The 23,554-nt window shown below is 51.8% G+C and overlaps 1 protein-coding gene and 1 long non-coding RNA gene across 3 annotated transcripts in view; one reads left to right on the top strand and one right to left on the bottom strand.

Annotated features, from left to right (window-relative positions):
* Positions 1 to 23,554, bottom strand: part of POU2F2 (POU class 2 homeobox 2) — an 84,120-nt gene that overhangs the window by 37,206 nt on the left and 23,360 nt on the right. The window lies entirely within an intron of this gene.
* On the top strand, positions 33 to 19,787 carry LOC141581137 (uncharacterized). The gene is made up of 3 exons (XR_012513679.1): positions 33 to 173; positions 359 to 482; positions 18,175 to 19,787. It is a non-coding gene; the product is annotated as an uncharacterized LOC141581137 (long non-coding RNA).

The following is a 23,554-nucleotide window of genomic DNA, read 5'->3' as shown; positions in this document are numbered from 1 at the left end:
AGACCCGCCCTGGCAGCCTGGCCCACCCCAAATCATGTGTGTGTGTTGGGGGTGTGGGGGCTAGTGGGGCAGAGGATAAGCAGGCTAGAAGAGCCCACTCCTACCACTGTGATCCAGGAGGTGCCTGCAACAGTTGCCTCCCCCTCCCCCCCACTTCTACTGCCCCCATGGAGGTAAACAAATCTGGAACAGGGCAAGGGGATCTGGGAGAGAAGGTGGGCCCACAACAGTAACAACGATAAAACACTAGCCTGCAGCTTATTGGAGAAAGGAATTTGCCGATGCCTGACCCTGTGCCTCACTCTTGACAGGTGCCATCTCGAATGTGGTGGTCACTATTATTTGCCTCATTTTACAGATGAAAACACTGAGGTTCTGAGAGGTGAGCAGTAGCTTTCTCCAGGGCCCAGAGCCACGAAGCGTTGAAGCTTAAAAGCCCGCCGCGGCAGGGAAGAACAAGCAAGTTCTGTGCCTATCTGCAGGTGAGCTGTTGGGTGTCACCATTGGGAGGAAGTGGTGCCCGTGGGCAGTGGCAGTGGCGACGGTGGGTCGGAGCTTTGGCCTGGAGCTACAAGAAGTCGCCGGCCTGTAGCGGGCGCCCGAGGCGGCTCCGGCGGAGGGGAGCACCAGGTCTGCTGGCTGCCAGCTGGCTCTTCGCGCTGCGTCGCTCCCAGTTCAGTGCCTTCGTGCCCACCAGAGGGCGGCAGCGCCCAGCCAATGGGCCGGAGGGCGGGGCCGGCTGCGGAGGAGGGAGCCCCTCCCTCTGCTCCCCTTCCCAACCCTCCCCCCAACGCCCCCACGCGCACACCTGCCAGGGTCACACAAAGGCGCAGGACTCCCAGCGCACCGCAGCTCAGACAAAGGCGCGCCCGAGTCCGCTGCCCTCTTCCTCTTCTTGGTACCCGGGGTCCGAGGCTGCTGGGCTGCCTGGCGTCTCCAGTCACCTCATCTGCCTACCTGGGCCCAGCAGGACACGCTGCATCCCATGCCTGGAGTGCCCCCCAAACCACAGGTGCAGGCACAGATGCCTGAACTCACCCCTACACACACATTTCTACACATGGACCCCAGCACATCACACACACGTGTGCACACACAGACATGCATGAACACATCTTTGTGCACAGGCCTCAACACCTGCCCTCCCTGCTGACGATGGTTACTCCCATATACTGATACCCCCTCTACTTCCTCACATGGACCCAAGGCACAAAGGCATTTCTACACATATGTGTTCAGGCACGCTTCCTGGCCACTCACACCCACACTCACACACAGGCACACTCAAAAAGGGCATACCACAGGCAGAACTACAGGAGTGCCCTCCCCTGACAGCACACATGCCCTGTGCACCCAGACACACCCAGGCAGGCAGGTGGGCACAACAGGAAGGACCAGCAGTTCTCATATCTGCACATGAGAGGGGAAGGTTTCCAGGCATCTACACTCCACAACATCCCATATTGTAAAAGGCCATTTCACAGAGGAGATCCACAGACCACACAGCAACTGGCCACAGGATTGCTATACATGAGGGCCTTCCCAACAGCAGCCTGGTGGCGGTGGGTCCTGGAGCCTTGTCTTAAAACTGTATTTCCACAGTAAGCTTTGTTTTCAATTAGGATTTGTTTTGGGGGAGGTTGGAAATGGGGCTCATAGGACACTGGGGGAGCAACACCTCACCAGCCACCCCTATGCTCCACCCTGGACAGATTCAGCATCATCCACGTCAGGAGCATGCTTTTGGACGTGACCCCATTCCAGCCCCTTAGGGTGAGCCAGCAGAGAAGGACCACCCACTTCCAGTGCAGCCAGGTCTGCAGTTCAGTCCTGGAGCTGGGGAAGGCTGTATACATTCCCTGAAAGATGAAACCACCCCATCCTTCTTGCCTCCCATGCTAGTTCCATTCTTAGTGCCTCAGACCAGAGCTGGGCCTGGTGAGGGGATCTTGAAAGAGGATGGGCCTGCCCAAGAGAGGATAGAGGGGCAGAGTTTGGAGCACACTGGGTGGGTACAGCCTGGCAGCCAGAATGGGCGGGTTCAGGCAGTGGGAGATGGTGGCCTCATTGCCACAGAAGAGGCCTCGAGTCATGCTGAGCAAGGCAGGTAGGGTATGGGAGCTGGGGAGCAGTGGGGGCCACTTGAGGTGCAGGAAGCTGGGAGGGAGGCGGCACAGGGGAGGCCAGGCTGGGCTCAGGGCTGAACGGTAATTAAAGGAGACGTAGGGGGCTCCCCAGGGCCAGCGGGGCTGGTAACTGACACGCGGGCCCCATTGCTCCGCTCATATTTCTCGCCGGATCGATACGTTTGACTCCCGACAAGACAATAATCGCTTGTACGCGGCCGGCGAGTCGATCAAATACATTATTAGAGCGAGGTCCCCCGGGGGCCCGGCGGGGAGTGGTTGGGGGGAGCAGTCAGCCCACCGGGGACAACAGAGCAAGATTCTTCACCCCTCAGGGCCCCCCAGCCATAGCCTCTTCCTCTTGGCCACCCCTGGGGACCCTCTCTGTGGCTCAGTTCCCCAACCTCTCTCCAAATGCCTGCTGCTTTGGTGATCTCTCTACTCAGCCCCCAGCATCATCCCTGCTCTGTGAGGGGACCCAAGGGTTCTTTCCCCATAGGCACTGCCTTCATCTGTAAGGCTGTGGCATGTGGGAGCTCAGAGAGGCCCCTCAGACCCCCAGCCTGGCAGGACACAGGGAGACCAAGCCTCGGGCCACACTCTGAGTCCATGGCTGGGCCAGGAGATGAACTTGGGCCCAAGACTCATTGACACCCAGCTTCCTCTGCCCAGCCTCTTTGCTGCATCTAAGCACACGGGGCTTCAGTAGCACCCAGGCCGGGGGCAGCCTCTCGGGGAGTTAGAGAAAGCTAGCTTAGGGACCCAAACAGGCAGGAAAACAGGATGATATGGGTGACAAACGAACACATAGACAAAGGGTTGTGTCTGCTCCTGCTGCAGGGTCATCCGGTCCCCGAGTGGGCCTCAGATACCCTCAAACCATGCCCAGCCTCAGCCCTGGCCCACCCTAGACACTGCTTGCCACACTTGCCCACTTTCCTGGCTTCTGGGCTCAAGCCTATTTCCCCCTTTAAAAAAATTTCAATTAAGCTTTGTTTTTAAAGGCCTTTTAAAAGGCTTTTTTTGTGTGTGTGTGAGATAGTCTCTCTGTCACCCAGGCTGGAGTGCAATGGCAGGATCTCGGCTCACTGCAACCTCTACTTCCTGGGTTCAAGCAAGTCTCATGTGCCAGGCTTCAGAGTAGCTGGGATTACAGGTATGCGCCACCACGCCAAGCTAATTTTTGTATTTTTAAGAGAGACGGGGTTTCACCATGTTGGCCAAACAGGTCTCGAACTCCTGAGCTCAAGTGATCTGCCCAACTTGCCCTCCCAAAGTGCTGGGATTACAGGCATGAGCCACCACACCCTGCCTCAAGCCTATTTCCTGTTTACACACCTGCTTTGCCCGCTAGACCCAAAGTGCCCTTTTTGCTTCTCCAGTCACCCTATGTCAAAGTCAAGTTCTGTTTAGGAGTATCCAGTATTCAGGGACTTAAAATATTTCTTCCTCTTCTTCTTTGTCTTCATTATCAGTGGCACGATCTTGGCTCACTGCAACCTCTGCCTCCCAGGCTCAAGCCATCCTTCCATCTTAGCCTCCCAGGTAGCTGGGATCACAGCCATGCACCAACACATAGAGGTAGTTTTCTATTTTTAGTAGAGACATGGTTTTGCCATGTTGCCCAGGCTGGTCTCGGAACTCCTGGGCTCAAAGCCATCCATCCACCTTGGCCTCCCAAAGTGCTAAGATTACAGGTGTGAGATTACACACAGCCTACTCTGTGTTATTTGAACCAATACATTATTTCTAAGTCTTCATGACAGTCTGAGGAGTTAAGGTCTGTTATTATCCTCATTTTACTAACAAATTGAGCCTCAAAAAGGTGAAGTCACCTGCCCCAAGTCACACAGCATGAGTGGTGGAGTCAGGTTAATTTAAGCCCACGTCTGTCCCCCTGACAGCTTGCTCTCTCTCTGCTGAGCCCTGGAGCTCCTTCTTGGAGGGGTGAAATGCTACCTATCCTTCAGGAGACAACCACAACAGCCAGCCACTCCTTGCCCAGTCAGCAATGCTGGAATCCCTCTGCAGCTCACAACCCAATGCCCGCTGCCTTTGAGTCTGTTTCTTGATATTCAGCAATGCACTGGAATCCTGATCCCATCAGCTCCTGGCTGAAGGTGGGCCAACCCTTCCCCATTTCCTTCAATTCAAACATTTCCTCATGTCCCTCAGTGCCAAACCCTGTGCCAGGAGCTGAAGACCCAGAGGTGAGCTAGATCTAAAATCTGACCTCAAAGAGTGTTAACAGTCTGAGAGGAAGACTGGAGTGGATAAAAATACCTTGACAACATGGTGAAACCCTGTCTCTACTAAAAATACAAAAATTAGCCGGGTGGAGGGCACCTGTAATCCCAGCTACTTGGGAGGCTGAGGCAGGAGAATCACTTGAACCCAGGAGGGAGAGGTTGCAGTGAACCAAGATCGTGCCATTGCACTCCAGCAAGGGTGACAAGAGTAAGACTCTGTCTCAAAACAAACAAACAAACAAAAAAACACCTTGATAATTTATCACTCAGTAAGTATCCAATAAACATTATTATGTGCCAAGCCATTGCTAAGCTCAGAGAATGCAGTAGTTTAAAGAACCCCATGGAGAAACAATTTTTTTTTTTTTTTTTGAGACAGAGTCTCGCTCTGTTGCCAGGTGCCATGCTGGAGTGCAGTGGCGCAATCTCCGCTCATTGCAACCTCCGCCTCCTGGGTTCAAGCAATTCTCCTGCCTCAGCCTCCCAAGTAGCTGGGACTACAGGCGCACACCACTATGCCCAGCTAATTTTTGTGTTTTTTAGTAGAGATGGGGTTTCACCATGTTGGCCAAGATGGTCTCCATCTCTTGACCTTATGATCCGCCCACCTCGGCCTCCCAAAGTGCTGGGATTACAGGCTTGAGCCACCACGCCTGGCCCAAGAAACAATTTTTAAAAGTTATCAGATACCTGGGCGTGGTGGTATGCCCCTGTAGTCCCAGCTCCTCTGGAGTCTAAGGCAGGAGAATCACTTGAGCCCAGGAGTTAAAGGCTGCAGCAAGCTATGATAGCACCACTACAGTCCAGCCTGGGTGACAGAGCAAGACCTAATCTCTTTAAAAAAAAAAAATTGGCAGGGCATGGTGGCTCACACCTGTAATCCTAGCACTTTGGGAGGCCAAGGCGGGCGAATCTCAATCAAGGTCAAGAGATTGAGACCATCCTGGCCCATATGGTGAAACCCTGTCTCTACTAAAAATACAAAAATTAGCTGGGCATGGTGGCATGCCTGTAGTCCCAGATACCTGGGAGGCTGAGGCAGGAAAATCACTTGAGCCTGGGAGGGAGAGGCTGCAGTGAGCTGAGATCGCACCACTGCACTCCAGCCTGGAGACGGAATGAGACTCTGTCTCAAAATAAAATAAAATAAAATAAAATAAAATAAAATAAAATACCGTCAAATAAATATGTAATTCTAAGTTAGGAAAAGTTATTTCAAGAATAGGTAGAGGATTGAGCCAGGCGTGGTGGCTCACACCTGTAATCATAGCACTTTGGGAGGCTGAGGTGGGCAGATCACGAGGTCAAGAGATCAAGACCATCCTGGCCAACATGGTGAAATCCTGTCTCTACTAAAAATACAAAAATTAGCTGGCCACAGTGGCACATGCCTATAGTCCCAGCTACTCAGGAGGCTGAGGCAGGAGAATAGCTTGAACCCAGGAAGTGGAGGTTGCAGAGCAGAGATCACGACACTGCACTCCAGCACTCCAGCCTGGCAACAGGGCAAGATTCCGTCTCAAAAAAAAAAAAGAAAGAAAAAAAAAAAAGAAAAGAAAAGAAAGAATAGGTAGAGGACAGGCTGGGCATGGTGGCTCACACCTTTAATCCTGGTGCTTTGAGAGGCTGAGGTAGAAGAATCGCTTGAGGCCAGGTGTTTGAGACCAGCCTGGACAATATATCAAGATCCCATCTCTACAAAATAAAATTGTTTTAATTTAGCTGGGTGTGGTGGTGTGCATCTATAGTCCCAGCTACTTGAGAGGCTGAGGTGGGAAGACTGCCCGAGGTTGAGGCTACAGTGATCTACAGTCATGCCATTGCACTCCAGCCTGGGCAACAGAGAAAGACCCTGACTCTTAAAGTGGAAGGAAGATACCTGACGTAAACAAAGGGTACAGAAAAGCGTTGTTGCAGAAAGTGTCCCAAGGAAGTAACATTTACATAGCAACTGGACATAGTATTCTTGAGGCAAAGAATGTGGAGGAAGATACTCCAGGCAATGGGAACAGAGGTGGCGATGGCTCCATGGCAGAAAACAGCATGGCAATTCCAGGATCAAATAGGAGGCCTATAAAGCTGGAGCAGAATGAACAAAGAAGAGAAGATAGAAGACTAGGTGTGAGGTGATGAGGCAGCCAGGGCCAGATCACATGGGGCCTTGCAGGCCACAGTAATAATTTGGGACTTAAAGAACAATGGGACACCTCTGAGAAGGTTTCAAGCAGGAGAGTGGCATTGTTCTATGAACATTTTTGTGACAACCCTGGCTGCTTTGGAGGCCGCAGTGAAGAACCAGAGGATGGGGGTGTCAGGGTCAGTGTGAGGAAGCTGATGAGTTCCATATCACCATCAGGTGATGGTGATAGTAAGTAAGAATTGGTGATTGGCTAAATGTGGGAGTCACAGAGAAGTCAAGAATGAGGTCGAGGTAAGTTAAAGTATCTTTCCTGCCACAGAAGATTGGAGCAGGTAGAAGAGCTTAAGCTCAGGTAAGAAAGATCAGGGTAGGACCTGAGATCCTGAAGGATGAGAGAAAAGGCAGGAGGTGGGGAACAGCATTCAAGGGTGTTGGCAAGGTTGAAGGTCCCAAGGTGGGGACAAACTTGGGACTTGTCCTTGGTTCCCCACGTTTGTCCTTGACTTCCCCAACTTTGTCCTCAAGTTCCTTTGAGGCTGGATTTGAAGTGCAGGTGGAAGGCTTCTGAGCAGTAGGATTCTGTGTAAGGAAGTTCTACTGGGGATGAATGTGGGGACAGGCTGGTAGGGTGGAATTTGGAGAAAGGATGACCGGTGGGGAGGCTGGGACAGTGGTCCAAGGTGGCAGGGGAGAATGGAGCCATGAGGATCAGGATGAGGATACACATTCAAGCTGGAGTCTACAGGAGCAGGAGATAGGAACTGGGTGCTGGGCCAGGGTGGCTGGGTGGATGCGAGGTCATCACTGAAAGACAGTGAGATGGGAAGCAAATATGGGGAAGGCACTTGGGTCAGTCCCAGGGGGAAAGTCAGGAAGCAGCATCTTCCAAGCAGCAAGGTCTGTGGACCAGGAAGCCAGCAGATGCTTAACAAATTCACATGGACACAAACATTCCTCAACATACCCTCCCCCCAGCTACCAATTTTCCACATCCACCAGAATTCCCAGTTTGCCTCATGTAAGAAAAGAAGCACTGCAATGTGAATCAAAGAAAATGAAAGAAGACCAACTGGCCAGGCCCAGTGGCTTACACCTGTAATCCCAGCACTTTGGGAGGTCGAGGCAAGTGAATCATCTGAGGTCAGTTCAAGATCAGCCTGGCCAACATATAGTGAAACCTACTAAAAAATACAAAAATTCACTGGACATAGTGGCACATGCCGGTAGTCCCAGCTACTTGGGAAACTGGGGCAGGAAAGAATCACTTGAACCCAAGAGACAGAGGTTGCAGTGAGCTGACACCACGCCACTCCACTCTAGCCTGGGCAATAGAGCAAGACTCTGTCTCTCAAAAACAAACACACAAAAGAAGACCAACCAGTCCCTATTCTGAAATTCGTCCTCTAGCGACCTAGAGCCAGTCCCCCGAACTTCCGGGACCTCAGTTTCCCCAGATATAAGTCTGAGATGGGCTGTAGAAGCACTCTAAGACTTCTTTCAGCTCTAATAGTCTTTTATTTTATTTTTATTCACTGCAACCTCCACCTCCTGGGTTCAAGCTATTCTGCCTCAGCCTCCCGAATAACTAGAACTACAGGAATGCACCACCACGCCCAGCTAATTTTTGTATTTTTAGTAGAGACAGGGTTTCACCATGTTGGCCAGGCTGGTCTCAAACTTCTGACCTCAAGTGATCCACCTGCCTCAGGCTGCCAAAGTGCTGAAATTCCAGGCATTAGTCACTGCACCAGGCCCCAGCTCTAATATTCTATAGCTTGAAAGAAACAAGAACAAGTGAGATGAACTAATGGCTCAACTGACCACTGACAAATAGGGAGGTAAAGCACAGCCAACCTACTCTAAGGAGGCCATGGCTGGGTATACTCAGCAACCCACTGACTCCTCACTGTCATCTTATGAGGGAGAGACCATTATTATCCCTACTTTAAAGATTAGGAAGCTGAGGCCCACAGTCACACAATTAGGCTGGGATGAACCCAGAAGCTTGCTGATCCCAAAGCTTGTGCTTCAGCTGCAGTGTTGGGCTCGCTGCACCTCAGCCTTGCTGGTGCGAGTCTCACTCAGATTGCAGATCCCCCAGGAACAGGGTCCCTTGGCATCCACTGCCATGTGCTCACCAGGGTCTCCAAATGAGCTGTAGGAGCAGGCGCCTGGCTGTGGGCCTTCCCCAGTGAGGCTCTACTTTGGCCCAGAAGCCCCCAGCCCCCTGCTGCTGACCCTAGGCTTTCCACAGCCCACATGCACACTTCCTGTTCTGCTCTAGCTCCCACTCACCCAGCACCAACTGTGCAGGTTCAGAGGCCTCTGCTGTCGCCCCAGCTCCCCACACAGGGAGCTGTCCAAAGGCTGAAAAGCAAGAGCCCATGGTCTTGACCCAGAGCCCTCCAGCCCTGCTGTCCCCCAGGACAAACCCAGTCCCCTTACCATGGCCTCTAGGGCCCTAAAGGACTTTCCCTCATGGCCATGTGAGTACCATGCTCCAGCCACCCTGGAGGAAGAGGAAGCCAATTTTGTCCCCAACGTCGGGCCTTCGACCTTGCCAGCCCCCTTTAATGCTGTTCCCCACCCTCCTCCCCTTCCTCTCATCCTTCAAGACTCCGCTCAAAGGCCACTCCTCAGAGAAACCCTCCCTAGTTACGCTCTGCTCCATTCCCAGTTTTATTTCCTTCAGAGCACTCTGGAATTCAATTGCTGCCTATTCACTTTACTGTCTGTTTCACCCTCTGAAATGTAAGCTCTCTGAAGACAGGTGTCCTTTTCTGTCTTGTTCACTGTGTTATTTTTGATGTTTTAACAGTGCTTGGCACAGAGTTAATGCTTGAACTTATTTATTGAATGAATAAATCCTTCCAGGCACCCATGGTCCACAGAACCAAATCCAAGGCTAGCTCTCCAAACCCAAATGGATATGGTGCCTCTCAACCTCCTCAGCTGTCTCACCCTCAGAGCTCACCTTTCTCCTCTGTTCAATAACTTGGGCTCCCCTATGTATCCCATCCCTCATGCATGCATTTGTCTGCCACAAATTCTGTACCCACCAGCCTCTGCTCAAATCTCCTCTCTCTGGAAGCCTTCCCTGACATCAGTCTTGCCACAGCTCCAGGCAGTATCCCTGGACTTTAACACTAATTGTACTGCACTGAGTCACTTCCCAATGAGGCTGTCCCTACAGACTGTGAGTTTCTTGAGGAGAGGGCTCAGTTTGACATGTTATTGTAGACTCAGAGCCCAGCACTGGGCCTGCATTTAGCCAGGGCTCCAGGAATGTCTGTTGGGTAAGGACAACTGCCCTGCAGATGGTTAGCCATCTATACAAGTACACATAATGACTAGTTTGGGAGTCAGTCAGACGAGGGTTTGGAATCTGGTTCCTCCATTAATTTGCTGTGTGACCCTGGGCAGGTGACTTCCCTCTTCAAGCCTCAGGCTCCTCACCTGTGAAATTGGGGCAGTAACACTGGCTGACAGGAACTTAATTAATCTTTTTTTTTTTTTTTTTTTTTTTTTTTTGAGACAGAGTCTCACTTTGACACCCAGGCTGGGTGTGGTGGTGCATGCTTGTAATCCCAGCTACTCAGGAGGTTGAGGCTTGAACCTGGAAGTACGGTGGTACGATCTTGGCTCAATGTAACCTCTGCCTCCTGGGTTCAGGCGATTCTCCTGCCTTAGACTCTCAAGTAGCGGGGATTACAGGCCTGTGCCACCATGCTTGGCTAAGTTTTTGTTTTGTTTTAGTAGAGATGGGATTTCACCATGTTGGCCAGGCTGGTCTCGAACTCCTGCCCTCAAGTCATCTGCCTGCTTTGGCCTCCCAAAGTGCTGGGATTACAGGCAGAAGCCACCATGCATGGCCAGGAACTTAATTAATCTTAAATATAATACTTGCCACCACGCCCTAAGAACAAATATATTCACTAACTACATCAGATTTGAAGTTGAGAAAAATAAGAAACAGTCTAGATGCCACCAACAGGACAGTGGCTAAGTAAATTATAATACATTCATACTCAGGAATACTATGCAGTTATGGAAGAGAATGAGACAAGGACATGAAAAGTTTTCCAAGACACTGTCGAGTGAAAAAGCAAATGGCAGAACGATTTATACAATTTGATAGCATTGATGTAAAACACATACATCTATTTTTAAAACTAAATATTTTCTATGCTTAATACACAAGTATTAAGCAAATGTAGAAGAAATAGTCTGGAAGTTAACTAATTATAACCTCTTCTGTAATGACTTTAGTTTTATAATGAGATATACTTGTTTTTTAACCCCCCCCCCCGCCCCGAAGGGGGGTCGGGGTTTTTGTGTGTGTGTGTGTGGTTTTTGTTTTGCTTTGTTTTGTTTTTGTTTTTTGTTTTTGTTTTTGTTTTTTTTTGCCAGGGTCATCTCACTCTGTTAACCAGGCTGGAGTGCAGTGGTACAATCTCAGCTGACTGCAAATTCCACCTCCCAGCAAGCAATGCTCCCACCTCAGCCTCCTGCATAGCTGGGACCACAGGCACACACTACTACACTGGCTAATTTTTGTATCTTTTGGTAGAGACAGGATTTCATCATGTTTCATGGGCTGGTCTTTAAATCCCGGGCTCAAGCGATCCTCCCTCCTCGGCCTCCCTACATGCTGGGATTACAGGCATGAGCCACTGCGCCTGGCCTGTACTCATTTTTTAAATTAAAATTAGAACATACTAAACGATACACTGCAGAAAATCAAACAAATGATTATCCCAAAAGTGAGAATTGTAGTTACCTCCAACAGGGAGAAAGGAGTTTGTTTGAGAAGGGACACACAGAAGTGGAGCTTATGGGTGCCTTTGACGTCTCCACCCAAGTGGTGAGTACACATATGTTTCCTCAATCAAGATTCATTAAACTACCAGGTGTTGTGGCTCACACCTGTAATCCCAGCACTTTGGGAGGCTGAGGCTGGATCACTTGAGGCCAGGAGTTTGAGACAGCCTGGCCAACATGGTGAAATCCTGTCTCTGCTAAAAATACAAAAAATTAGCTGGGTGTGGTTGTGCATGCTTGTAATCCCAGCTACTCAGGAGGCTGAGGCTTGAACCTGGAAGGCAGAGGTTGCAGTGAGCCAAGATCGTGCCACTGCACTCCAACCTGGGCAACAGAGCAAGACTCTGTCTCAAAAAAAAAAAAAAAGGAAAAATTCATTAAACTGTACATTAACATATTGCCCAATGACTGTGTGCTTCCTGTGGGCAGGGGCTGAGTCATGCTCACTGCCATATCATCTGTTTCTCCATCCCCATTTCACTGCCCAGAAACAGACTTAGTATCAATAGGGAATGCCCATAGCAGCAGCGCTCAGAGGGGCCAAGGCCGCTGTCCAGGGTACTAACGACCCAACGCTGGCCACAGAGAAGGCCAGCAAAGCGAGCCAGCTTCAAGATACCTCATTCCGAAGGGCCTCTGCCCACCTCATCTCCTCTCTCCCCAACCCCTTCACTCACTTCCTCCAAGCTGGCTGCCTTTCTGTTCCTGCAATCCACGCCCGCACTTCCTCTTGCCTCAGGACTTTTGCTCTTGTCCTTCCTCCTGCCTGGTGCAGGAGGTGTTCCCATAGTGTTCCCATGGCTCATCCCCATACTTATTCCAGAATTACATGTAAACACCCCCTCCACAGAGACCTTTTGATCATCCTACCTCACATGGCCCTTCTCATCACTCTACCAGACTGCACTTTCTTCTAGCACTTTTTGCTGTCTCACCTTCAAGCTTCCATGTGTCACGTGCTTATTACCTCTTTTCCCCCAACCTGAATGTTTATGCCAGCACTGGGAGCATGTGTGTCCCATTATGTCTCATCCTGTCTTTTAGAAGGACCCCAGGTGCACAAAATTGGATTAATCATAATCCTTGGTTCATGGTGTATTCCCATCACTAGGCTGGACGGAGCCCTCTTTCTCTATCCATTCACTTGTTGTTTTACTTATTTTTAATAATGAGTTAATGTGAACCCACATTAAACATTCAGATTAAAACATAATAATAATCATACTAGCTTGTAGTCTGTCCTATTCACCACTGTGCCTCCAGACCTGCAGCCCAGGAGGTGCTTGGTATTGATTTATTGAAGAAGCTGACAAAGGGGCAATGACCTCCACACCCTGCAAAGGGGAGTGAATGGGAGTGCCCACCTGTCCTCACAAGGTGGGAGAAGAAGGCAAAGGCCAGGCCCTCCACTCAGCTCCCCTGTCCTCCCCTGGTGCTCCACTCCTGCTCAACCTGGGCAAAAGCCTCTTCCACACGATTCAGTTCCACACCTTCAGGAAGGACCCACACTGTGCCAGATCCTGTGCCAGGAGCTGGGGACACAGGGCAGCTCAGCTTGGCCATGATGCCCCAGGCCCCTAGACCATCTCACTACTCTACTAAGTAACAAAAGCAGCTACATGGCACCTGCTCAGTGCAGGCATGTGCTACATGCATTCTCTGCATCATCTTTTGGCAGCTCCGTGGTAACAAAAAGCAGCTACATGGCACCTGCTCGGTGCAGGCATGTGCTACATGCATTCTCTGCATCATCTTTCAGCATCTTCCAACAATCCACTAAAGCAGCGGCTGTTATTATCCACTCCCTTTACAGAGGAGCACCCCAAGGTGAATCAGAGAGGGCAAGGACTTGCCCAGAGTCAGTCATGGGCAAGCTGATTCCAGAGCCCAACTCCCCTTGCCCCAGGCCTTGCTGTTACACTGATCACATGCACGTTTCTCTTCCTTCAAAGTCCATGAGGTCCTGGGCCTCTTGCATCTCTGCAAAAGCAACTGAGGATAGCTAAAAAGGTGTCAGATAAATAGGCAGTTAGGTTCCAGCTGCAGGACTAGCTGTAACCTTTGTGTCACTTGGCCCATGTGTCACATTCCTGAGGGGATGAAATTAAAACAAGATGTGTATTTTCTACTTTATAGTTAAGTGACACTGCCAGACCACACCACCTGTAAGATACTATGAATTTTATTTTAGTAAATCCTGAATTGACCTTGTAAATATCAGTTAATGTGGTATTTTATTGTTGTCATTGCTAAAAGCATAGGTCTGTAACTCCATTTCAGTATTCTTACATTCTTACTATACTAGGAGGTTCAAGAATTAGAAGTGGTCTTGGCCTCTCTCAGCCTCTGCAAAGACTGCCGAGTCCTGGCTGTGTGACTTCCAGCAAGCCATTCAACCTCTCCATGCCTCTCTCAGAACTGTGTGGACCCTGAGCAGCATCTACAGAGGGCCCTGCCTACAGAAGGCGCTCTACACTGATTTAAAAGAGTTTAACTTAACAGAACTGTATTGGCCCAGATCACATGAGACACTGTGCCTGTCATCATTGAAGCAAACTCTGAGCTCTGGACATTTGAAGGAAAGTGAGGGATCAAGAAAGATGTCTAGGTTGTTGGTGTGACAACCATTTAGTGAGATGGATACAAGCTCCTGGAGAAGCTTGGGAAAGGGTGTCACTGTGCCTGCTTTAGGGCGGGCACAGTGGCTCACACCTGTAATTCTAGCACTTTGGGAGGCCAAGGTGGGTGAATTATTTGAGGTCAGGAGTTCAAGACCAACCTGACCAATATAGTGAAACCCATCTCTACTAAAGATGCAAAAATTATCAGGGTGTGATGCACACACCCGTAATCCCAGCTACTCAGGAGGCTGAAGCAGGAGAATTGCTTAAAGCCGGGAGGCAGAGATGGCAGTGAGCAGAGATTGCGCCACTGCACTCCAGCCTCGGTGACAAAGTGAGACACCGTCTCAACAACAACAACAAAAAAAGAGTTTAGACAAGTTAAAAAGAAGACTTTCACCTACTATTAATATTTAGAAGCATTTTCTCACTGAATCTTCTCAATACTCTACAAAAAAGCATTGTTAACATACCTGTTTTACAGATGAAGACACTGATGCCCAACAAAGTTAAATCATTTGACTAGAGACACAGATGGAACCAGGACTGGCACCCAGGCAGCTGGACTCCAAAGTCCACCACATTACCATCCACTGTTCTCTTCCTCTCCCTCAAACATTTGCCCACCTTTGTACCATTAGCTCAGCAGGAAACACTGGACTTTGACCTGGGCTTTGCTGTCTGAGACATCCACATGTCTCCCATCCCTGTCCCCAGTTATGGTCTTCTGCCAGTATGAACCATTCACTGAAGTGCCTTCAGGTCACTTGCCCACCTTGAGTCACAACTCTGGGATACAGATTGCACAATGCTCCCCAGTCCCACTTTGTGGGGCCCTAGCAGATTCTCTAAGCTCACACAGAAAGACCAGCTGTGAGGAGAGCCAACACCTTCAAATCTATTCATTTTCTATAACACCTTACTCAGAGCTCACCTCCTCCATGGAGTCTCCTAAGGGAAGGCCTCTCATTCACATCTATGCAAGATCCCGGTCTGGCAACATACTTCTCAGTGCCAACTTTGGGGGCACTTTGGGGTTCACATGGAGAAAACCAAACAGAAGCAACCCAGGCACCTGCCTCATGGAGGCTTCCCGCAGCCTCCTAGGTAGCACCTGACCTGCTAAGAGGAAAAGGTCAGGTGTGGAAGGGTCAGACTATCACCCTTTGCTCTCCACTTCTTTGAGCCTTGATATTGTCACCAATTCCAAAAGCGCTCTCTGGTTCCTCTACTCCTCCCACTGCAGTCCAGGTCACCACCACCTCTGGCCCAAGTGACTTCAGTGGCCTCCTACCCGATATTGTCCCTTCTTCCATGCCTGTCTCAGATAGTCTTGTCTTCCCCCAGCCCCCAGAAAGGGTCTTTCTAAAACGTAATGAGGTGGTGTCACTCACTTGCTTCTGATTCTCCAGGGCTTCCCATGTTTGAGGATAAAATTCAAGCACCTTAACCCAACCTACAAAGTCCTATGTCATCTGACCCCTGCTGACACCTCTCATCTCTTCCCCCATCACTCTCCTCTTTGCCTACCCTGCTCCAAGCCATGCTGTCTCTGCTCGGTTCTTTAAACCATGCTCTTTGCAACCCCAGGTCCTTTGCATGTCCCATTCCCTCTGCCTGGAACACTCTTCTTGTGTTCTTTGCCTTGTTAAAAATCCTACTTGTCTTTTAAGGTTTGGCTTAAACAACCTTGCCCTCTCTCCTGGCTCCCTGTTCTAGTCTATTCTTCGGGTCAGACTTACCAGTTTCTGATTTTGTATTTGACTGATATTTGCACTTAAAGATCTGCATCCCCAGCCCGGGCACAGTGGCTCATGCCTGTAATCCCAGCACTTTGGGAGGATGACGTGAGTGAATCACTTGAGGTCAGGAGTTCAAGACCAGCCTGACCAACGTGGTGAAACTCCGTCTCTACTAAAAACACACAAAAAAATAGCTATGTATGGTGGCACACACCTGTAATCCCAGCTACTTGGGAGGCTGAGGCAGGAGAATCACTCAAAAGAGGCATAGGTTGCAGTGAGCCGAGATTGTGCCATTGCACTCCACCCTGGGCAAGAAGAGTGAAACTCCATCTAAAAAAAAAAACGATCTGCATCCTCTCTAGTTGTCAACTCTATGAAAGTATGCTGTGCTGGTTCTGCTCCCTGCTACATCTTTAGTGCCCAAAAAACACCGGGCACATAATGAGTGCTCAACAGACACGTGGAATGAATGACTTAAATGGATCCTGCACAGGGACAAGCACCTGAGGCAGAGTACTTAAATCTTCAAAGCCTCAGTTTCCACTTCTATAAAATCAAGATAATAATTCCTCCCTTACAAGGTAGTGATGAGGATCTGAATAGTCAATGAATATTGACAGTGTTTTGGGAAAAAAATGTTCTACAAACATAAAAGCTTAAAAGACCTGGAACCTAGAGGATGGGCAGGATTCAGAGAGGAGAAGAGCAAGAGGGAAGGGCATGGCCATTTGTCAGGTGACACTGCATTTTGTATGTCCTCTTTCCCTGACCCCTGTGAGGTAGTAGTTATCACCCAGAGGAGGAAATAAGGCTCAGACATGAGAAGCCCCCTTCCCGGGGTGTCCTGGTGAGTTCATGGAAGAGCTGGGATTTGTACCCCTCATACAGAGGCAGGCAAGGTTCCTGAGCATCTCCAACAGAGCTTGATCCCTAGCAGTGGGCTCTTGATAAACATTTATGAGTGGAACTAATTCAGAGGGCCAGCCAGAATCACAGTCCTGGCTATGCCTCTCACTGGCTAGAGATCTTAGGCAAGTCACTTCCCTTCTCTGAGCCTCAATGTCCCCATTGGCAAAGTGGGAATAATAAAAATGCCTACACGCTAGGGTGGTCAGAGGTCAGCAGGGGCACAGGCTAAGAGCCTAGTACACAGAAGGCAGTACATAAGCAGCTGCCAGAATGGTTCCACTTCCAGTAAGGGAACGGCATGAGTGAAGGATGATAAGAGGCTAGCGGTCAGTCCAAGAGGACTCACAGGAGGGGCTGCTGGAGCCAGATGGAAAAGGACTCCCAAATCTGTGCCTGGATCTCTTCTCAAGGCAGGCAGTGGGAAATCTGGACATGTTCTGAACTCTAAAGACCAGCCCCTGTCCAGGGGGCCCTTCCTCAGGCAGCCAGGCAGGTGGTGAAATGGTCTTTGCAGGAGAAGCGTCCCCTGATCTCTTGCCCCCTCTTCATCCTTCACCCCCTCTTTATCCTTCGCCCCCAAAGCCCTCACCTCTTTCCAGGTTTTCTGACCTTGGCCTGAATCCCATAATCCTCAGCCAGTCCTGCCAACCTCATCTCCATCCCAGGACACAGCCCTGCCCCAGCTGACGCCTGGTTTTTGTGGTCACACCCTGTTCTTTCCCAAACAGCCCAGAGGGACCTTTCTATCTTCTATTAGGAAGGCCTTGTGCTAAATGGAAAACTTTTGTCTAAAGGTAATACAAAAAATTCATAACTGGTGAAAAACAAGCACTGTTTCAGGTATAAGCAAGCATGTGCACGTGGGTAAATAAATGGATCTGTACAAACCTTTGAAACACAAATGGTGTCTTCCCACATCAGAGGGATCTCTCTAACACAGAGATCCTCACTCCCCTCTGCAAACCAGGTAGCTGTGAGGCTGCAGGTGGGGAACTGTGAAAGCTGCACTAATGTAGAGCTTGTTGGTGTAGGGTGGGGGTAACTGGTCCGAGGTGTAGGATGAAGGCTTGAAAAGGACACCCACAGTCATCCTGAGATCCTCCTCCTCGTCCAAGTGCTCCCATCTGTCAACTTCCCCTGAATTCAACCCAAAGTTGTCTGAATCCCTCTTCTCCTCCCGCTATGCCTCCTATCCAGGACTGGCTCCACCCCGCTCCCCACTCTAGCCTCTACTGTTGCACAGGTTTTTCCTCACTTGCTCCACAAATATCTCTTGAACCCCATCTGTGTGGCAGGCAATGAGCCAGGGACCAGTGATGTCATGGCTCCTGCTCTGGGGAGCTGACAATGGACATGGAGCCAGGCGTCTTGAATCCACACCCCATATTCCTTAAAGCATGATCCTGGTCAGGCTTCTCTCCTGCCCAGACCAAGAGTAAAAGTCTTAGCACACTAGACCTGCCCATATCTGCAGCTTCATCTTCCCAAGCCACCACAAGAAGGTGAGAGGAGGGGCGATCATATTCCCCCACGTGAAGATCCTGCCCCAAACTCCCTCCCTAGGAGACGGAGGAACCTGGGCTTTCAAGGCAACATAATCCACAGAGGAGGCTGTAAACACCCTTGGAGCAGCTCGCTTTTCATGGGAAATCAAGGCTCAGGGCCGGTAAGTGACTTGAGCAAAGGCATACAGCATGTCTGTGGCAGACAGACGGACCTCACCCCTCAGTTCCCAGCTCTATCTCTGCGAGTGTAGACTTGTTTGAACTCTCCTAGACACTGACACTACCGAGAGAGAAGACAGGCTTAAGACCCTTTTTCTGCATGTTCTGCTGAGGTTCCAAAGACCCAAGCCTCCGCTTCTTTCTATAGCTGTGGGAGGGGGGATGAACCAAGAGAGATGGGCTGAGACACGGGATGTGGGGTACAGGCAGGGTAGAAAAAGATGGAGTGAAAAGCATGCAGCAGGGCAGAGAAAAGAGGGGTGTGGGGAAAGAGTAACTGGGGACTATAAAGGTAGAACAGAGAAGTATATGGAGGTTTATCCCTGGAGGGAAAGGCAGCAATAAAGGAAAGAGAGTCAGAGTCAAACAGAGACAGAGACAGGAAGATGCAGATAAAGAGGCAGAGAGAGAGAACAGCAGAAAGAGAGACAAAGAAAACAGGAGAGAAGGCTGGGCGTGGTGGCTGAAGCCTGTAATCCCAGCACTTTGGGAGGCCGGGGTGGGTGGATCATGAGGGTGAGAGATTGAGACCATACTGGTCAACATGGTGAAACCCCGTCTCCACTAAAAATACCAAAAAAAATAAATAAATAAAAATTAGCTGGGCATGGTGGCACGTGCCTGTAATCCCAGCTACTCAGGAGGCTGAGGCAGGAGAATTGCTTGAACCCAGGAGGTGGAGGTTGAGGTGAGCCGAGATCGCGCCATTGCACTCCAGCCTGGGTAACAAGAGCGAAACTCCGTCTCAAAAAAAAGAAAAGAAAAGAAAAAAAAAAGAAAACAGGAGAGAAAAGGAAGAGGGAGGGAGGGGGAAGAGCAAGCCGAGGTGGGGCCACCAGGGCCTTCTGTAAATTGCTTCCCAATACCCTCTCCTCTGCCCCTCACACCAGCAGTCCGGCAGGGTGTGTGGTGTCATCCCCATTCCTGAAGGGGCTGCTCCAGATGGACAGCTGAGACTGACACATGGGAAGGTGTCCAGCTCCCAGCCCTCTCTCTTCACCTGCACCCAGCTGCCTCCCAGAGAAAAGGGCCAAGTTCAGTGTGGAAGGGGCAGGGACAGGCCCTGAGGGACTAAGAGCTTAGGTGCTGCAACCAGGGGCAGAGGGGCTGGGGTCTGTCTCCCCTTTCCAGTGCCTGGTGCCCACAGACACCCTACCTGTTCTTGTCCCCTGCTGGCTACTGAAGAACGGGCTTTGGCTATCCTGACTTTGGCTAATACCTCCCTCAACCTGTGACCATCATCTCCCTACCTGGCCACCCCAACACCCTCCTGAACCTCCTCCTGCCCAACCCTGTGCCCCCCAAGACCACTCATCCTGAGCCCACCTTTCTGCAGGTTTGGGGTTAGGGAAGGGAGCACAGAGGCCTAGATGGCGGGTGGAGGGCTTGGTGGATTATTGGAGATGTGTGGGCACTGCAGCTGACATGGACGAGGAGGAAGAGGAGGGGGTCTTGGTGATAGACGATGCTGATTCTGCGGTGGGGGGAATGGCAGGGGAGGGGTGGAGAGGGCTGGGGGAGGGGTGGTGAGGAAGCAGGTTGAGGGGGGAGCAGGACCAGGCTCACATTTGGCATTCAGGGCAGCTGACAATAAAAATGCTTTATTGCCAAGAAACTGGATCGATCGGGGCTGGAGGGGGCCGGCAGGGGGGACGCGGAGGGCTCAGCGCAGAGGCCGGCGGCCGGCCTTCGCAGCGACCAGGGCCCAAGCCGCCCTCCCCCCTGCGCCCCCCTCCCCGCCTCCTGCCCTTTCTCTCTCCTGCAGCCACCGCTTAGTTCTTATTATATTTTTTCTTATATGTTTTTTCCCCCAGCTTCTCCTGCTTTTTTTTTTTTTAATTTTTTTAAAAACTCGCTGCACTCCCAATGCCGCAGGCGGGGTGGGGGTGGGGTGGGGGAGTCTGCCTGGGCCAGGCCCCTATCCACAGGGTGCCCAGATCTGCTGGCTCTGGGATGAGCCCCACTTTGCCTCCGTATCCCCCTATCCAACCAGGCTCCTCCTAGAGCCTGTCTTCTGTGGGTGACCACCTCCCCCTGCCAGCCCTCCTACGGGCCTCCTTCCAACCTCAGAACACCCACACACATCTCTGTGGTGGGCTGAGGACCCTGGTCAGGCCTTCCTCCCCTCCCCCCTACCTGGCCCCCTGCTCACTCCTGGAGCCATTTGGCTGATGGTCAGAACTGTCTGTCAAGGGGACTCTGAGCCCCTGGGGACCCAGATGGGAGGAGGGAGGGGGAGAGGTCGGGGGTCAGGCCGCGTCCCCTCAGCTGGTCTCTTTCCCCTCCCCCTTCCTAACAAAGGGAGCATTGGCCTGATGCTGGCGGGATGGCCTGGTACTTAGGGAAGCAGGGAGGAGAGGGGCTGTGGGGATGGCCATAGGCAGGAGGTGGGGGTGGGGGCCGCCTGCCCCTCCTCTGCCCTCCCCCTCGGGTCAAGGCTAAGGTGATTCCTCAACCTCTTGGAGGTTGGGCTTGGAGGAGGAGAGGATCTGGACAGACAAAGAACCAGAGCCCTGGGGAGCTGGGGGCTGCGGGGACGCACCTGGGACCCGGACAGTCCTGGCTGAGGGAGGGGCGGCAGGCACCCCTCTGGCCCTGCTCTCACCCTCCGGATGGCCCTGCCCTCTATCTGCACCAATCCCTATGGATCCCAGAGCCATATAGACCTTCCAGCTTGGGCAGGGTTGGATGGGAGTGGGGGGAAACTGAGGCCCAGAGAGGGGTGACAGCCCAGGCTCAGGGCTCTCAGAGACTCTCCCCTCACTTCTCTTCCCACTAAAGGAAGACTTCTTCCTTTCCTGCCTTCCCCACCCAGGTCAGGGGAGGTTTGGTGGGGGCAGATGGTAGAAGGTTCTATGGAGAGGGAAGAGGAGGCTGAGGAAAAAGTGAGGCTAAGTGTTCTCCTCTCTTAGACCAGTGGGAAGGGGAGGGAGCCAGAAGAAAAAGAGTCTAAATGTGACCTCTAGCACTGGCCTGGCACAGCTGTGGGAAGAAACTTAACGTCTGCTGGAAAGGGCAGGAAACTGACATAGACAGGGTGCTCCTGAGTACCTGGCTAGCAGTGGCTGGGGAAGAGGCCTTCAGACAGTTTTCCCCTTTTGCCCATGGCCACAGTGAAGGAGGAGGATTCACACTCTGGTCGGTCACAAGCCACCCATGATATTGCATCAGAGCCTCCCACCTACCCAGTCTGACCATAGGGGACAAAAGGTAGCTGAGGCAATGAACAGCTGTGAACCCCCATTCCCACAGGGATAAGGAGCCTCCAAAGAAACAGAAAGAAAGGGGCAGATCTTCTATGCTTTAAATTCTCCTACGAAGGCTGAGGTGGCTCTTGGAGAGAGGGCCACAGCCAAGGAGAGGGGGAGGATAAGGCAGACCTCTTTTGCGGGGGTGGGATAGGCTCACACATGACCCCACAACCTACCAAGAAGGACCCAGATGGGCAGAGGACTATAGGGGTCCTGGTTGCCCTCCCCCAAACCTCCCCTCCCTTCTCTCCCTCTCTCTTTCTCAGCTGGCTATCGACCGAGGCTGTGACATGGTGGATCAATACGGCAGGGATATAAAGCCGGCTGGCTGGCTGCCTGCCTCTGCCTCTCTCTCTCTCCCTTGCTTGCCTTGCTTCCTTTTCCAGGAGCCGCACCCAGGTCCCCCACCGCCATGTACCCCTTACCCAGGCCTCTGAAGGGCCAGGCACCCCCCACCACTTCCCTACAGCGGGAGAGCTTAGTGAGGCTGACAGCTTGGACAGCCAGGAGAGGGGGTGAGTATGGGAGTGGGCAGGGAAGCAGATGGGGATGGGGGCACACTTGCAGGCAAGAGGGTTGGGATAAATTGAGGGACACGCCACCTGGGAGAAAGCAGGTATCCCCTCAGTTGGGAGCAGCTCAGGGAGATGGGGCCTTTTGAAGGTGTGTGATGGACAGAGCTCTGGGAGGTGGGCAGGGGGCACCTGGGGGTCCAGGGAAACACTGTCCTGAGCCCATGAAGCAGGGGAAGGTCTGGAGGGTGCTGGGGTAAGCTATGGTGAATGGATGCAAAGAACAGTGGGGCAATCCCTCAGGCCAGCCTGTACCCACCCTCAGAGCTGCCGGCTACCCACACCAGCTGCCTTGGCCTCACCCCAGGGTCTGGCCTGCACATGTGTGGTGGGGGCGGGAGGCTTGTGAGGCTTCGGACAGAAGGTTCCATAGAGAGGTCTGTGATGTGCAAGCTGCCATGTATGCAGGGTGTGCATGTGTCCTCAGGCTCTGCTGTGGGACTCTGGGACTGTACACACCTGAGTGTCTTGCTCCCTGAGTCATGTCTGTATGTGACCATGAGTTCATGGGATGTGTCCTAGGAGCACAGGGTGGCTGTGTATGCACTTCCATGAGTGTCTCCCTGACCCTCGGTATCCCTAAGTCTCTGCCTGTCCCTTGGGGCTGTATCCCAGGAGCACCTCAGGGATCCCCTCTGTCCCCAGGTAATGGGGTGGCTATGTGTTCCCATGTCCTCTGGGAAGTCTGTGTGTGTTGGCGTGTGTGTGCCCCTGCCAGAACGTGTCTGAGCACGGATGTTGCTGCGCGTGAGTCTCCATAGGTCCCGTGTGAATCCATGCCTGTGCCTGTGAGCAGCTGTGTGCGCTTCAGGGATCTGCGCCATGGTCTCTGGGTGTACTGGAAGCACTTTCTCCTCATGAGGGTCGGAGAGTCCAAGTGGTTTCTCTGTATGTCTACATGTTGCTGTGTGTCCCTGTGTGCCGATGGCCAAGTGTGTTTCCAAGTGGGTTAGAGGCTCTGGGTGTGTCCCTGTGTGTGTCATGGTGACTCTGTGTACACGGCAGGGTGGGTGTGTGTAGAGGCTACAACCCTGAGTCTCTGAGTGGGGGAAGGTGGTGAGGCAGCAGGGGCTGCCACAGAGACACAGGCTAGTCCATTTTATCACTACATCATCTCCAAATCCCAATGTCCGGGCCTGCCTGCCTTCTTTCCCTTCCCTGCCAGAGACCCCAGACCCCTGCCAGGATGGATGGCCTAGGCCCCCACCTCCCCCGGCACCTTAGGCAGGCTGTACCTCTGTTCCTCAACACCTCTGCTTTGGTGGATGCCACCTCAACTCCACCAAGCGACCTCCGTCCCTCCCAACCCCCCCAGCGCCACCCGCTCCCCCCGCCCTCCCCCCACCACAAGTCCAGTCCAACCCAGACAAAAGCAATTACTCCAGAGGTAGGATGT

Source organism: Saimiri boliviensis, chromosome 14, assembly GCF_048565385.1.
Source record: "Saimiri boliviensis isolate mSaiBol1 chromosome 14, mSaiBol1.pri, whole genome shotgun sequence".
NCBI classification, from domain to species: Eukaryota; Metazoa; Chordata; class Mammalia; order Primates; family Cebidae; genus Saimiri; species Saimiri boliviensis.
This window is presented reverse-complemented; position numbering and strand designations above follow the sequence as displayed.